Genomic DNA, 14,680 nt, shown 5'->3' with positions numbered 1-14,680 from the left:
CCTCTGTTCTGGGTGTCGGTGGGTATGTTGAGTCACGGGTCCAAATTTAATCTCCATAATGCGAAAAATGACTCATGAATTCAAGAATCTAGTGTATTTTCATGTTATGATTATATACCATGAATAATATTTATGATTTCATACTTTTCTTTATCGTTACGCAACTTGAGCGTTACTATTTTGCGCGCGAAATAGTGAAATCATGAATCATTTTTCTTAGAGCCATGAATTAAATTCATGACTAGCAGAATTTTGCTCATGATATCATGCGCTTTTGAATTAAAATCTTGAAATCACGATGACGATAACGTCACGATCAGTCCTGGTAATAATTTCATGAAATTTCAAAATTTTTGTTTTCATAATTTTTTTATTCATGAAAACAGAAACAGATTTCTTTCCGTGAATAGAATCGTTTTCCTTACGTTTCTGGTTCACCGTAGCTTACAGACTATCGTCAAATCCGTTAGAAATCTTCCCCAAATAGTGTCTGTTGCCTTTGATTCATGCACCTCCGCCACTCTTCACTTTTAGCTTGTACTCCACCAAATATCGTCGACAAGGGCGCTTATACCCTCAGTGCGCATTGTCAAATCCCTAAAAACTATCGCTCCAGTAGGGGGTTTGTACACTGCCAGCTTCGTTCGGCGGCTTACGCTTATGATCGTAACGTTTTGCGATGGGCGAAGCAGGCTCGATGTCCTGCTTGAATACGTCTCTGAAATCCCCTCGTTTGTGTTACTGTCCGCGGCCACCAGCGATCCCACATAGGGTTTATTTCTAATTCCCGTCGTAGTAAGTAAAACCACTCCAATTTTCATCATTTGTTGGATGGATTTAAGGAATACTTTAAAATTGCTTATGCTGATTTGACTTAAACACACTTACCTTCCGATCCGTGCACTTTAAATTCACTAAAAAGCGATTCTTAAAGCATTTTTTTAAAATTACGCAATTGACTCGAAAGCTACACGACCGGGTGCTAACCAAGTTCGGCGGGTGTCTTCTGATGGACGATGAAACCTATGTCAAGGCTGACTTCGGGTAAATGCCAGGTCAAAAAATTTACTTGGCAACGGCTCGGGGGGAAGTTCCACGCAAATTTAAATTTGTTTTTGCCGGCAAATTTGCCCGAAAATTTATGATTTGGCAGGGCATTTGCTGCTGTGGCAAAAAAGTGAAAGTTTTCGTTACAAATAAGACAATGACGTCGGAACTGTACCAAAAGGAGTGTCTCCAAAAACGAATTTTACCGTTCATTCGATGCCACCACTATCCCGTGATGTTTGGCAAGTTGTCATTACAGCAAAGTCGTTCAAGAATGGCATGCAGAGAAAGCGGTCCAGTTTGTTCCGGAAGACCTTAACCCGCCCTATTGAGAAATACTGGGCAATCATGAAGAGGAAACTCAAGGCAAACGGAAATAAGATAGCCAAAACGATGGACGAAGAAAGTGTGCGCCACCTAATGAGCAATATTACAGGAAAAGTTCGAGAATTCTTTCGAATTCGAATAATTTTATCCGTATTTTTTACTAAACGTATGAAGAAAATGCTACATTTGTGTAAGAAAAGATATTGAATTCAATAATAGAAACTGGAATACACGTAATTGTTTTTGTTCCAATACTATCTAAAGCAAGCTTTAGTCGACTTTTTCGACGAGCCGTAGAAAATTTGGATGCCAGAAATTCTTTAATGAAAAGAAGCATTTAAATAGATCTCAGCTCACTTTGATTGATCGCGTATGATAGTCAACAAAATAAAATATTAGGGAATAACTAATTTAGCATGGTCTGTTGTTGGCCAGACTGGCCTTTCCGCACCTTCCATCAACCCATTGGTCGCAGATTGTTGACGGTATCTGTCAACCGGGTGAGTCAGCATCATTCCATCAAGAACGTTGTTTACAAGTGATCTGAAAGTGCTTATAGACTAAATCGCTATTCTATAGATTATTTTCTAAAATTATTCTTGAATCTACAAACTTAATCTATAAATGTTCGCTTATATACTAAGGGATTTTCTAATCCAAACTTTAAATTAAATTGATGAGACCTAAATAACTTAAAGATAAAACTTAACTAAAACATGATCTTAACTTAGGTAACCTACATTTATAATAAATCGTGTGCTTGAAGCATTATTAGGAATACCGTTACGACTGGATAAATCTTTAATAGCCAACTTGATGGCCTACTTAGAAGGACTGTAAAGAAGTCATAAAACAAACTAAACGTGAGTAACCTATTAGTAGAATAAGCTATTCAAGATCATGCAGATTTGATATTACATAGTTGTTACATTACATTATTGTTATAAGCTTATAAAATACTATCTACCTGTATATTATTTATAGGAAAACTAGCTGACCCGACAAACTTCGTATTGCCACAAATTAACCTGTGTTGTACATAAATCATGAATCTCGGATGATCTTTGTCACTTCTCGAGTTTTGCAAGCCCCCCAGTGGGCGGCGCTTCCGACGGCGGGTCACCGGCAACACTCGCGACCGGCTCGTCCTGAATGATCTAGTGTTACTATAGATAGTTTTTGTGGTCTTGTTATTGATTAATGTTTTATGGAAGAGTCTCGAATTTCTCGAGTTGGATTAGTTTTTGAGTTTCGCAAAAATTTCTGTTTTATTTGTATGAGAGTCCATATCCCCCTACCACAGGGGTGAGAGGTCTCTAACTATCATAAAATAAATTCAAGACTCAAAAATCTCCTACATGCTAAATTTGGTTCCATTTGCTTGATTAGTACTCAAATTATAAGGAAATTTGTATTTCATTTGTATGGAAGCCCACCCTCTTAAAAGGGAAAGGGGTCGTAATACACCACAGAAAAAAAATTCTGCCATCTAAAACTCTCACATGCCAAATTTGGTTCCATTTGCTTGATTAGTTCTAAAGTTATGAGCAAATTTGTATTTCATTTGAATGGGAGCCCCCCCCCCCCCTCCTAAAAAGGTAAGAAGTCCTAATTCATCATGGGAAAAATGGTTGCCTCCAAAAACACCCACATGCCAAATATGGTTCCATTTGCTTGATTAGTTCTCGAATTATGAGGAAATTTGTATTTCATTTGTGTAGAAGCCCCCCCTCTTGAAGTGTGGAAGGATCCTAATTCACCGTAGAAAATATTTTTGCCTCCAAAAACCTCCACATGCCGAATTTGGTTCTATTTGCTTGATTAGTTCTCGAGTTATGGGGAAATTTGTATTTCATTTGTATTGGAGCCCCCCCTCCTAATGTGGGAAGAGGTCCTAATTCATCACAGAAAAAATTCTTGCCTCCAAAAACACCTACACGCCAAATTTGGTTCCATTTGCTGGATTAGTTCTCGAGTTATGAGGAAATTTGTATTTCGTTTGTATAGGACCCCCCTCCTAAAGTGGGGAGGGGTCCCAATTCATCATTGAAAAAAAAATTGTCTCCAAAAACACACACATGCCAAATTTGGTTCAATTCGCTTGATTAGTTCTCGAGTTATGAGGAAATTTGTATTTCATTTGTACAGGAGCCCCTCCTCTTAAAGTGGGGAGGGGTCCTAATTCACCATAGAAAATTTTCTTGCTCTCGAAAACCTTCACATGCCAAATTTGGTTGCATTTGCTTGATTAGTTCTCGAGTTATGAGGAAATTTGTATGGAAGTCCCCCCTCTTAAAGGGGAGAGGAGTTATAATTCCCCTTATAAAGAGGGGAGGGGTCTCAAATTACCCTAGAATAAATTCTTGTCACCGAAAACACCCACATGCCAAATGTGGTTCTATTTGCTTGATTAGTTCTCGAGTTATGCAGAAATTTGTGTTTCATTTGTATGGGAGCCCCCCTCTTAGTGGGGGGAGGGGTCTCTAACCATCACTAAAACCTTTCCTGGCCCCAAAAACCTCTACATGCAAATTTTCACGCCGATTGGTTCAGTAGTTTTTGATTCTATAAGGAACACAGGACAGACAGACAGACAGACAGACAGACAGACAGAAATCCTTCTTTATAGGTATAGATTATATTCTCCCATACCTCGGATCGTGCGTTTTAATTCGTTTCTGACGGAGAATTATAATTTCGGAAATTGCCGTTGAACAGAATTCAACATCTGTCATAAAAAATACTGATATTTTTAATAAATTGTGTTGGATAGGACGGGAAAAGGCAATAACGACGAAACAGCAACATACCCTACATGAACTCATCTACCACTTCTGGTTCGTCGCTGTCAACAATTTCCATCCGCGAAAAGCGCACGTTGGCCTCGTTTGAGCCTCTTCCATACATGTATTTGGTCTTCAACGCATTTATTTTAAGCCCAATCCTCCTAGCCTGCTTTCAGTCTAGCGTAAATGACCTCCACCGTGGCAAAGTTTCTGGCTTTAATATCAAAGCGCGTAGTCTGCATAGCCAAGAAGTTTGTTACATTTACTAAAAATAAAACTTCTTGTTTCGATATCTGCTCGTCGAAACACCTCCTCAAGAGTGATTTGGAAAAGCATGCAGGATAAGTTGTCTGCTTGTCTCGACCCTCGCCGCGTCTCGAAGAGACTCGAATCTCTCCCAGCCGAGATTCGAACATTACCTCTATGCCAACTGGGAGGCAAAATTTTAACATTTAACAGTTTATTTCAATCCGATTCTTTTGACAAATGAAGAACACTCAATTTTAGCCTAAATAGCTTTTAACTGAAAATAATTCCCTTTTTCTTAAATAAACTGCTTAAGGTTAGGCTATGTCCAATTTTTTGTAATAAGTAGAAAATGCTTTTAATCAAAAATTATTTTAAATAAATTAAATAAATAAATTTAAATAAAATTTAGGGTAATCATATTAATCAGTGCAGTGCAGATCTATTACGAGGTTGTATTTAACTATCTTGAAATGATGGTGAACTTATTCGCTCAGGAAAATACAAATTATCAAATCTATCTAACAGAGTTCGTTCTTTAAATTTTACGTCATTTCCATATCCAAATGCTTCTGCCAATCATCCGCTGGCAAGAAACCAAATCAATAATCAAAAAACTCGCAAACCCCTACCTAAACTTCACCAGATCGGTGATCGCACTCTAATGAGTGACAATTTATGACCCGAACAGTCAAACAATTCATTTATCCTTACTCAACGTTACAGCCAGCCGTCAGTTGTGCCCGGTCGGAAAATAAAATCTGACCCTACATAGCTAGTGAGAGTGCCTCATTTATGGCAAACGAAAATGGCACCTTGTTGTGTTTTTATGTTTCTGGCACCTCGTGGTACCAGTGCAGTGATGCAAGTGCAGTGCAGCGCAGCGCAGAACAGAGTGTTGTAGTCCAATGCAAATGCCGCGGCGTTCCAAATTACCTTCCCAACATCAATCAATCTTTATTGCAAGGCAAACACTGACACCGGCGCGATAACTGTTGCAGAGTTGGTTAAATTTTTCGGAAACGTTCCGCTGCTTTTTTGCGCTCTAATTCTAAGGTCACCCCGTTCAAAAGTACAACAAAACTCGATCAAAGATCAGAACCCTTACCCTAGACGTAAAATAAAGATCCTGCTGACTGGATTCGATGGTTTTTAGTCGCTTTTGGGGCAGGACTAATTATCTTGTTGCTGCGGTCTGGTAAGGTTTATATCCTTCAGCACAGCCAACACCGACAACACCGAGGGGATGCAGATGATGGTCGTCATCATTGACGGTTTGTGCGCGGTCATTAAAATAAAATTTAATACTTTATTTGCAATTTTTCATTTTGATTGATTTTAATGGGCAATCAGTTTATGCGTTCGCCGTCTGTCCGCCTGAAGCAGTCTTCGTATTTCCTGGCCACAGTCCGCCGCGGACTGGCCAACCACCGACCGAGACCGACCGTCATCCTGGGAAGCTATCCGTGAGTGCAGTGAAGTTATAGCTCCAGCTTCTTTCGTCCTTGCGCGCACCGCAACGATTGATGGCGGGTGATTTCCAATGCACTCCGAGGTGAGTGTGCGCCTATTAAAGAGCGATTGATTTAGTTGTTAAATTGCGCCATTTTATGGATGGTTTAGAGCAGTTTACCATTCCCACCCTGGGTGCGAGCAAAAAGATCATATTTCTTGTTTGAATAGTAGATTCAAGACGTTGTGTTAATTATTTCTTTTATTGTGTGCCCGTTCGCTCCCACTCTTTCACGGTCCAGAAACTTCATCCCCCCATGAACATCAATCCAATCTGAAACATATTTTAATCTCAAGATCAACGCCTCGGAACACTCAAACGAGCTAATATATTCCTCGTTATTGTCCTCCCTCTCGATTAATCCGAACCAGTGCAGAACCCATTTCGTGTAATATTGCTCGGTGAACCGATCGGAATTCCTCCAATCAACCCAAATCACACCACAAAACCAATACGAAAATAAATCGGCAACGACTTAATTATGTAAATTTTCGCCAGGACGGTTGTCCGAACAAGCGACAACGAAAACGACTGACAGAGAACCGGTGCATATTATTCCCAAATTTATTCACCGAATTAGTGGACATTTGTTTGGGGACCGATTCGAACTCGTCGCCCCGATTTCAATCCGCGAACCGGGGCCGTCCCAAAGCTGCTCGTTATCATCGCCGCCGCGGCCGGCCGGAGCAGAAGATTTTCGAATCCATTCACACTTAATATAATGGATATTCCTGTTTGTCCTCGCGAGATTTCACATTTTAGTGCCGCCTGCGAACTGCCTCCCGATTATGTCTCCCAGTCCAGTCAGGGTCCAAAAGTTTTGCCATAGTCCGCGCGGAACGCCTGCTGGAAGAGCCGGTGGCGTCGGGTGTGAGAAATTAAGTTATCATCAAAGATTGGAACCGCTCGCTCTCGGTTCAGCTCGCATTGCAGTTAGACCATCTCGGAGCACGGAACCTCTGCTGGTAAGATCTTCAGTTGAGCACAGAACACAGCGAGAGATAGCGATGAGACAGAGAGCAATATTAAGGCGAAGATAAAATCATATCGGAATTCCTTTTCGGATGACACTTATGGAACGTTTTATGATGATGGCTCTATTTCGGGGGTTCGGGTTTCAAGCGGAAGATAAAACCACATCAATGGGCGGATTTGGAAAATGCGACTATAAACATGACATTTTCTAGCGATTATTACAACGGGAGTGCGATAGGTGATAGGTGTGACATGCAGCAAGCGGGACGGCTTTTATGACTAACCCACACAAACCAAGTGCAGCAAAAGGCCGGATCTTATTTAATCTCAGTAAAAAAGATCTTCGGGTAATTACTGGTCTGTTGACTGGTCTCTGCCCGAGCAGATATCACTTAAACAAAATAGGTAAAAATGATACTACTGAATGTCGTTTTTGCCGATTAGAAATAGAAACTGCTGAATATATACAACTGTGCAACTGTGGAGCACTATTCAATCAAAGGATTTGGAAAGGGGTTATTAGAGCCTCTTGAAATTTGGCAAAGCGATCCTGCTAGGGTACTAGGCTTTATAAAACTAATCGAGCCTAACTGGGACCGTGTTAACCATTGTCCATCACACCTTAATTGTGATAGGATATCTAACTAGCACCAAATCAAATATGGGTCATACAACAATATTCCTTATCAATAGACTCAGTTGTAATATGGCTCTACAGGAGAGAAAAAAAGCACACCAACAAATGACATAATCAAAACGATTTAGGTGAAACTAGTTAGGCCATTCCAAATATTTAAAAAAGTTTTTGTCCCTCCGGTGTTGGGCCACTGAAGGGGGGGGGGGGGAGCGAAAAAAAATAAAGAGAATTTTTTAATCGAGCAAAAAAATATGGATTTTAGGTATTTTTACTTAAAGTTTAAACGTGAAAACCAAATCTATTCTTGCTTTTAATAAATACGTTGTTATTTTTCATGCAAAAATCTACGAACAAAAAGACAAAAAACGAAAGAAATTTTTTGGCCAAGTTTCGGAAATTCCACTGTTTGAACTTCCATTTCTATTTCGTGCTTGAAGCGTTAACTCAACTGGTACACTCATTTTTCGAGTTTTTCAAGCTGTAGAGCCCACAGACAATTGATTTTATAACAAAATTTAACTCATATCTTACAAATTATTTTTTTGCCCCCCGAGTTTTCAAACCAATTTCCAAGGGGGGGGGGGGTGACAAAAACTTTGAAAATGATTTGCAATGGCCTTATCAGCAAATTAAAAAAAAAAACTAAATATTTTCAATTCTAAATTCTTATTGACATCATCACTAAACCTAGCATGTTCACACAGAACAGAAGTGGAAGTAGAAATCTAAACACGTACATGCTACTTTCTACAGATACTAGCGAAACTGGCGGTAGCGAGTCACTTTTTTCCACGAAAACATACGAACTCATACGAATGCACACGAAAGCATGTGAAAGCTGCTATGCGATTGGCAGCGAGCGTTCTGCTTATATTGGTGTTATTTGCTTCTTTGCGAAGCAAATGCAATGTCATTTGACCCCTTTCTAACTTTCTGTCATAGTTTAAGAATAACAGTAACAACGTTGCGAAAGCGAAAAGTTTCAAGGCCAAATATTCCCATACACTTTCTTCGTGATCGCCTTACAGGGAGGCAAGGTTCATAGACTTACAATATCAATGACAAGATATGGTAGATACTAGCACGATAATGCATGTCCTATCAAAGATTTTATAGTAGGATTTCGAAATGCGTGTCGCCTATGTTGCCAAAATCGAAACCGTGCCAAAATCGAGACCCTTTTTTGACATGAATAATTTGAATGTAAATGCGTTAGAAATCTAAATGTTATTGACCAACGATTGTAACCTTTGTGTGTGTGTGTGTGTGTGTGTGTGTGTGTGTGTGTGTGTGTGTGTGTGTGTGTGTGTGTGTGTGTGTGTGTGTGTGTGTGTGTGTGTGTGTGTGTGTGTGTGTGTGTGTGTGTGTGTGTGTGTGTGTGTGTGTGTGTGTGTGTGTGTGTGTGTGTGTGTGTGTGTGTGTGTGTGTGTGTGTGTGTGTGTGTGTGTGTGTGTGTGTGTGTGTGTGTGTGTGTGTGTGTGTGTGTGTGTGTGTGTGTGTGTGTGTGTGTGTGTGTGTGTGTGTGTGTGTGTGTGTGTTCTTACTTATCGCGTCATTTGAGTTTCCATCAGTGCGTCTTGTCGTGACCTTTTTTTATATCGAACTCTCCAGCACGTTTGTCCTTGTCAACTGAATAATAAACTACCAATCCCTCTCTCGCTCTCTAAACCCCAGCGCACAGAGGAGTATTTGGTCCGAAAAGCTGGTCAAAATGAGTTAAATAAAAACTCGTTCAATCCCCTCCAACGAAACCTCGCTGTCTTCCCAGATACCTCTCACACAATGTAACGTTAATTTTAAAACCATTTGTTTTGTTTACATCGTCCATAGAGCTGTCAAACTTCGAGTAAAAATGGGCCATATATTTTCGCTCATATAGGTAAAGATGTTGCCAATCACATTTCCAAGGCTATATATATCCTATAACCAGCTGTAAAAAAACTTTTTAAACTCAAAGATTTTACAATTATTTGTTGATATAGACTTTAGATTTCAACAAATATACCAACGATTGTAACCTTTTCATGCTCATAAAATCCGCCAAGAGCTATCCGTGTGGTGCAAGTTAGTTTTTGGCGACCTGCGGTAAGCCGTAGTCCCACGGCAGTAAAAATATTATTGTTCGAAACATTCTATAACCGCAAACTTTTTTTCATGAACACACTTAGGGCAATATTTTTTCGTCATTTAAAGTATGTATGCGGAAACTGACTGATATTTAAGCTTATTTTTGGAAGTGAAATATTTTGTGTTGCCAAAAACGGATACTTTTGTTGCCAAAATCGAGGCATGCCAAAATCGAACCATGCCATGGAACCTGAAGCAACATATATTGAATTGTTAATTTTATGCGGGGGAGGATGTGTCATCTTGGTATTTAGGGCATATTAGAGGATTTGTATAGATTGTGTAATGCATGTTAATGATACATTATTTGGGTAGTTGCCGGTAGCGAGAAAAAACGGAAAGGAGCACGGGGGAAAACTGGACAAACGTTGTAGGAAAAGAAGAAAAATGCGAGAGAGGAGAAAAAGAAAAACGAAAAAAATTGGGAAAACCTGATGTAAAAATAATGTGGAAAAGAATGAAACGAGAGACAAAAAGGAAAACCAAGGGAAAAAATTGGACAGAAAAGTTGGGCAAACGGAAGACAAAAGAAGGAAAAACAAGGAAAACAAGAAAAAAAATTAGGACAAACTGGGCATAAAAGAAGGAAAACGGAATAAAAAAGGAATAAACGGTATCAAAATATGGAAAAGTAAAGGCGAAAATACGAGAGCAGCAAAATTGAGAACCGAGAACAGAAAAAGAAGAAAATAGGGAGAAAAAAATGAAAACGGAAGATATACGGAATAAAACGAGATGCAGAACGTGACAGAAAATGGGAAAGCAGGACATAATAAGAGGAAGAACGGAAAAGATGAAAACAAAAAATAGAAAACAAGTAAACAGGACAAAACACTAATAACGACACAGGAAAAGAGGAAAAATGGAGTAGAAAATAGTAAACCAAGACGTAAGTCAGGACGGAAAAGGGTGAAAAACGAGTCAGGAAAAGAAAGAGGACATTGAGTGAGCAAAAAAAGAAAAACGAAAGAGGAAAGGAGAGAAATTGAGGCAAAAAGAGAGAAAACGGAATAGAAAAAGGAAAAAAATGTAACAGAAAAGGCGGGAAAATGGGAACGAAAAAGAGTGAGAACGAAAGAAGAAGAAAGAGGAAACGTAACAGAAAACAAGACAAACCGAAAGGGAAAAAAAAGAATAGCAAGAGAGAAAATCGACAGCATGAGGAAAACGGTAAAAATAGGTTGGTGACACGGAGGATCACATTCGTTCGGACAATCTTGTTATAAGAGAACACTATAATTCCGAGAACTAAAAGTTTATTCCCAGTTACGGACAACGAGGGTGCTGAATCAGCTGATCTGTGACGAGTCTTTGTCTACTTTTTCGAAATAGAAAAGAAATAACATCATTAGAACCAACTTTGATGCGAATTACATTCAAACTATTACTTCCCACGGGACATTTTGTTGTATAATAGCTTATCCAGTTTCTTGTTCCACAGGTATTAACTGTACAATAGTTTCAGCATCCAGCTCTCAATTGGATTGGGAGTTGTATAGCTCCTGCACACGGCTCAAAAAATCTTATATATAAAAATGGATTTCTGTCGGAACATTATAGAATCGAAAATTACTGAACCAATCGGCGTGAACCTTCCCCCACTAAGAGGGGGGGCTCCCATGCAAATGAAACACAAATTTCTGCATAACTCGAGAACTATTCAAGCAAATGGAACAAAATATGGCATGTGGGTGGTTTTGGAGACAAGAATTTTTTCTATGGTAAATTGAGACCCCTCCCCTGTTTAGAAGGGGAATTATGACTCCTTTCCCCTTTGAGAGGGGGGGCTTTCAAACAAATGAAATACAAATTTCCTCATAATTCGAGAACTAATCAAGCAAATGAAACCAAATTTGGCATGTGAAGGTTTTTTGAGGCAAGAATTTTTTCTATGGTGAATTAGGACGCCTCCCCACTTTAGGAGGGGGGGGGCTCCTATACAAATAAAATACAAATTTCCTCATTACTCGAGAACTAATCAATCAAATGGAACCATATTTGGCATGTGGGTGTTTTCGGAGGCAAGAATTTTTTCTATGATAAATTAAGACCCCTTAGCTTTATAGGAGGTGGGGCTCCCATACAAATGAAATACAAATTTCCTTATAACTCCAGAACTAATCAAGCAAATAGAACCAAAATTTAGCGTGCGCGTGTTTTTGAAGGTAATTATTTTTTCCAGTGTTGGCCACCGCTAATTCGCTAATTCGCTAATTCGCTAATCGACCAATCGAGAAACGCTAGTTATACTTTATAATTTATACTCAGACTAGCCGAATTGTTACTGGGCCATGATTCCAAATAAAATGCCGCTGTTTATTTTAAAATTAATAAACTGTAAAGCATTTTATCCATTATAATAGGTTTTGATCTTAGGTAAATTAAGAAAAGCCATGTAATAAACGTAAATTACAAATAATTTGTACAGCGATAGATTACAATGCAAGTTATTGCGATATGTTCAAAAATAAACAGTAACTGTTAATTTGCAGTTTGCGATTAGTGATTAGCGAAATTTCCACGATTATCGAGCAAATTGTATCGGTTAGCGAATTAGCGGTGCCCAACAGTGATTTTTTCTATGGTGAACTGAGACCCCTCTCCCCTGTTTAGGAGGAGAATTCTGACCCCTCTCCCCTTTAAGAGGGGTGCTTCCATACAAATGAAATACAAATTACTTCATAACTCGAGAACTAATCAAACAAATGGATCCAAATTTGGCACGTGAAGGTTTTTGAAGGCAAGAATTTTTTCTATCATGAATTAGTGGGGAGGGATCCCACTTTAGAAGGGGGTCTCCTATACAAATGAAAAACAAATTTTCTTATAACTCGAGAACTAATTTTATCAAATGGAACTAAATTTTGCATGTGAAGGTTTTAGGAGGCAAGAATTTTTTCTATGGTGAATTAGGACCCCCTCCTTTGGGGGGGGGGGGGCTCATATACAAATGAAATATAAATTTCCTCATAACTTCAGAACTAATCAAGCAAATGAAACTAAACTTGGCATTTGGGTGTTTTGGGAGGCAAGTTTTTTTTCTATGGTGCAATGAGACTCCTCCCCTCTTCAGGAGGGAAATTTTGACCCCTCCCCCCTCGAAAAGGAGACGCTCCCATACAAATGAAATATGTACAAATTTCCTCATAGCCAGAGAATCAATCAACCAAATGGAATCAAATTTGGCATGTGGGGGGTTTTGGAGGTAGGATTTTATTAGTTTTAGTTTTAGTCGCCTCACCCCTGTGGTAGGGGGATAAGGACTCATACAAATAAAACAGAATTTTTGCGTAACTTTAAAACTAATCGAACTCGAGAAATTTTAGACTCTTCCATAAAAACAAGATCACCAAAAACTATCAATTAGGTTTATTTATTTTCCTAGGTTTACTGACCTCTATTACACTCAAGTCGCTTTTTACGCGAAGGATACGTCCCGCGTAAATCAAAACCACGTAAATTCCGAAATTAGCGTAAAAAAACCGGGAAAATTCCGAAATTCGCGTAAAAAACCGCGTAAATTCCAAAATTCGCGTAATAAAACCAAAATTTCGCGTAAAAACTGTGGATTTCAACACTACGCGAAAAAATAGACATTTTGAGCACATCCGCGTAAATTCCGAAAATCGCGCAAAAAAGCGGCGTAAATTCCGAAATTCACGTAAAAAAAACCGCGTAAATTCCGAAATTCGCATAAAACTAGTCGCGTAAAAAACCCGCGTAAAAGGCGACTTCAGTGTACTTTCTTTCCGTTGGGTCCGAACGAGCGACAGCGAGTAAGGAGAAAATAACCCCTGCGAAATGGTACTTTCCACGAAAACATTTTCCGTAAAATGGTACATCCCGCGTAAGCTTTTTCGCGAAATGGTATTCCGCAAAACTCTATATTCCGCCTTATGGTCAACCGAGAAGTGGTGTTCCGCAAAACGGCGGACGTTATATAATCATGGTGAATATTTTAATGCCATCCGCTTTATTTTGTCAGGCTACGCAATGGGGGGAGTTGTATTCTACTTTACTGTGAAGAAAATTTGTATATTAAACCACCCATGAACTCCTCAGAAACTTTCAAAACTCGAGATTGTGACAAAGGTCATCCGAGATTCGCGATTTATGAACAACACAGTTTAATTTGTGGCAATACGAAGTTTGTCGGGTCAGCTAGTATACATATATACAGAACATAAGTTAAAGTGGAAATCCAGACTCGTACTTGCTAATTTCTACAGATACTAGCGAACCTGGCGGTAACGAGGGACCTTTTTACACGAAAACATACGAGTACGCACAAAGGCACGCGAAAGCATATCCAAACTAACATTTTTGTTGTACAATTGCGATTATGCCACTGTTATTAGTCGCATAGCAGTTGAATAAGCTATTATTCAACAAACATATTTGTTGAGTATAGCAACGATATGCAAAAAGCGTTCTGCTTATACTACTGTTATTCCATTCTATGTAAAAACCTTGCCATAGAAAAATAAAAGCAAAAGAGACTCTTACCGTTTTTGATCGCCGAATCGTTAGGTATTCAACATTTGTTCTGTGACATTGATATGCTTCAATCGGATGGCCGGCGAGATCAAATTATGGAGATCAGAGCGAAACTCTTCACTGCTGCCCAACAAACATTTTTGTTGAATAACAGCTTAACAAGCCATTATTCCATTATAATTAGCCAAATAGCGATTGAATAAGCTATTTTTCAACAAAAATGTTTGTTGAGTGATAGATAATCGCATGGATCGTGTTGGGGCTAATTTCTAAGCGCCTGTCTAATACTCTCGCAAAATAGAGGTTCAACGGGGTGTAAAAAGAAAAGTTGGGACAAAATAAGAACGGGGTGGAAAAAGGAACAGGCAAAGAAGAAACGAAAAACAGGAAAAGAGTAAAACTGGAGAGAAAAAGACAAAAAACGGGAGATAAAAAAGGAAAACCAGATAGCAAAAAAAGAGAAAAGGGAAAGAGGAGAGTTAAAAAGAGGCGAGAACTAAAAATGAAAACAGAAAAAGGCGAAGA

This window comes from Sabethes cyaneus, chromosome 2, assembly GCF_943734655.1.
Source record: "Sabethes cyaneus chromosome 2, idSabCyanKW18_F2, whole genome shotgun sequence".
Lineage (NCBI taxonomy): Eukaryota > Metazoa > Arthropoda > Insecta > Diptera > Culicidae > Sabethes > Sabethes cyaneus.
The sequence above is the reverse complement of the archived record's forward strand: the minus strand, read 5'-3'. Positions refer to the sequence as shown.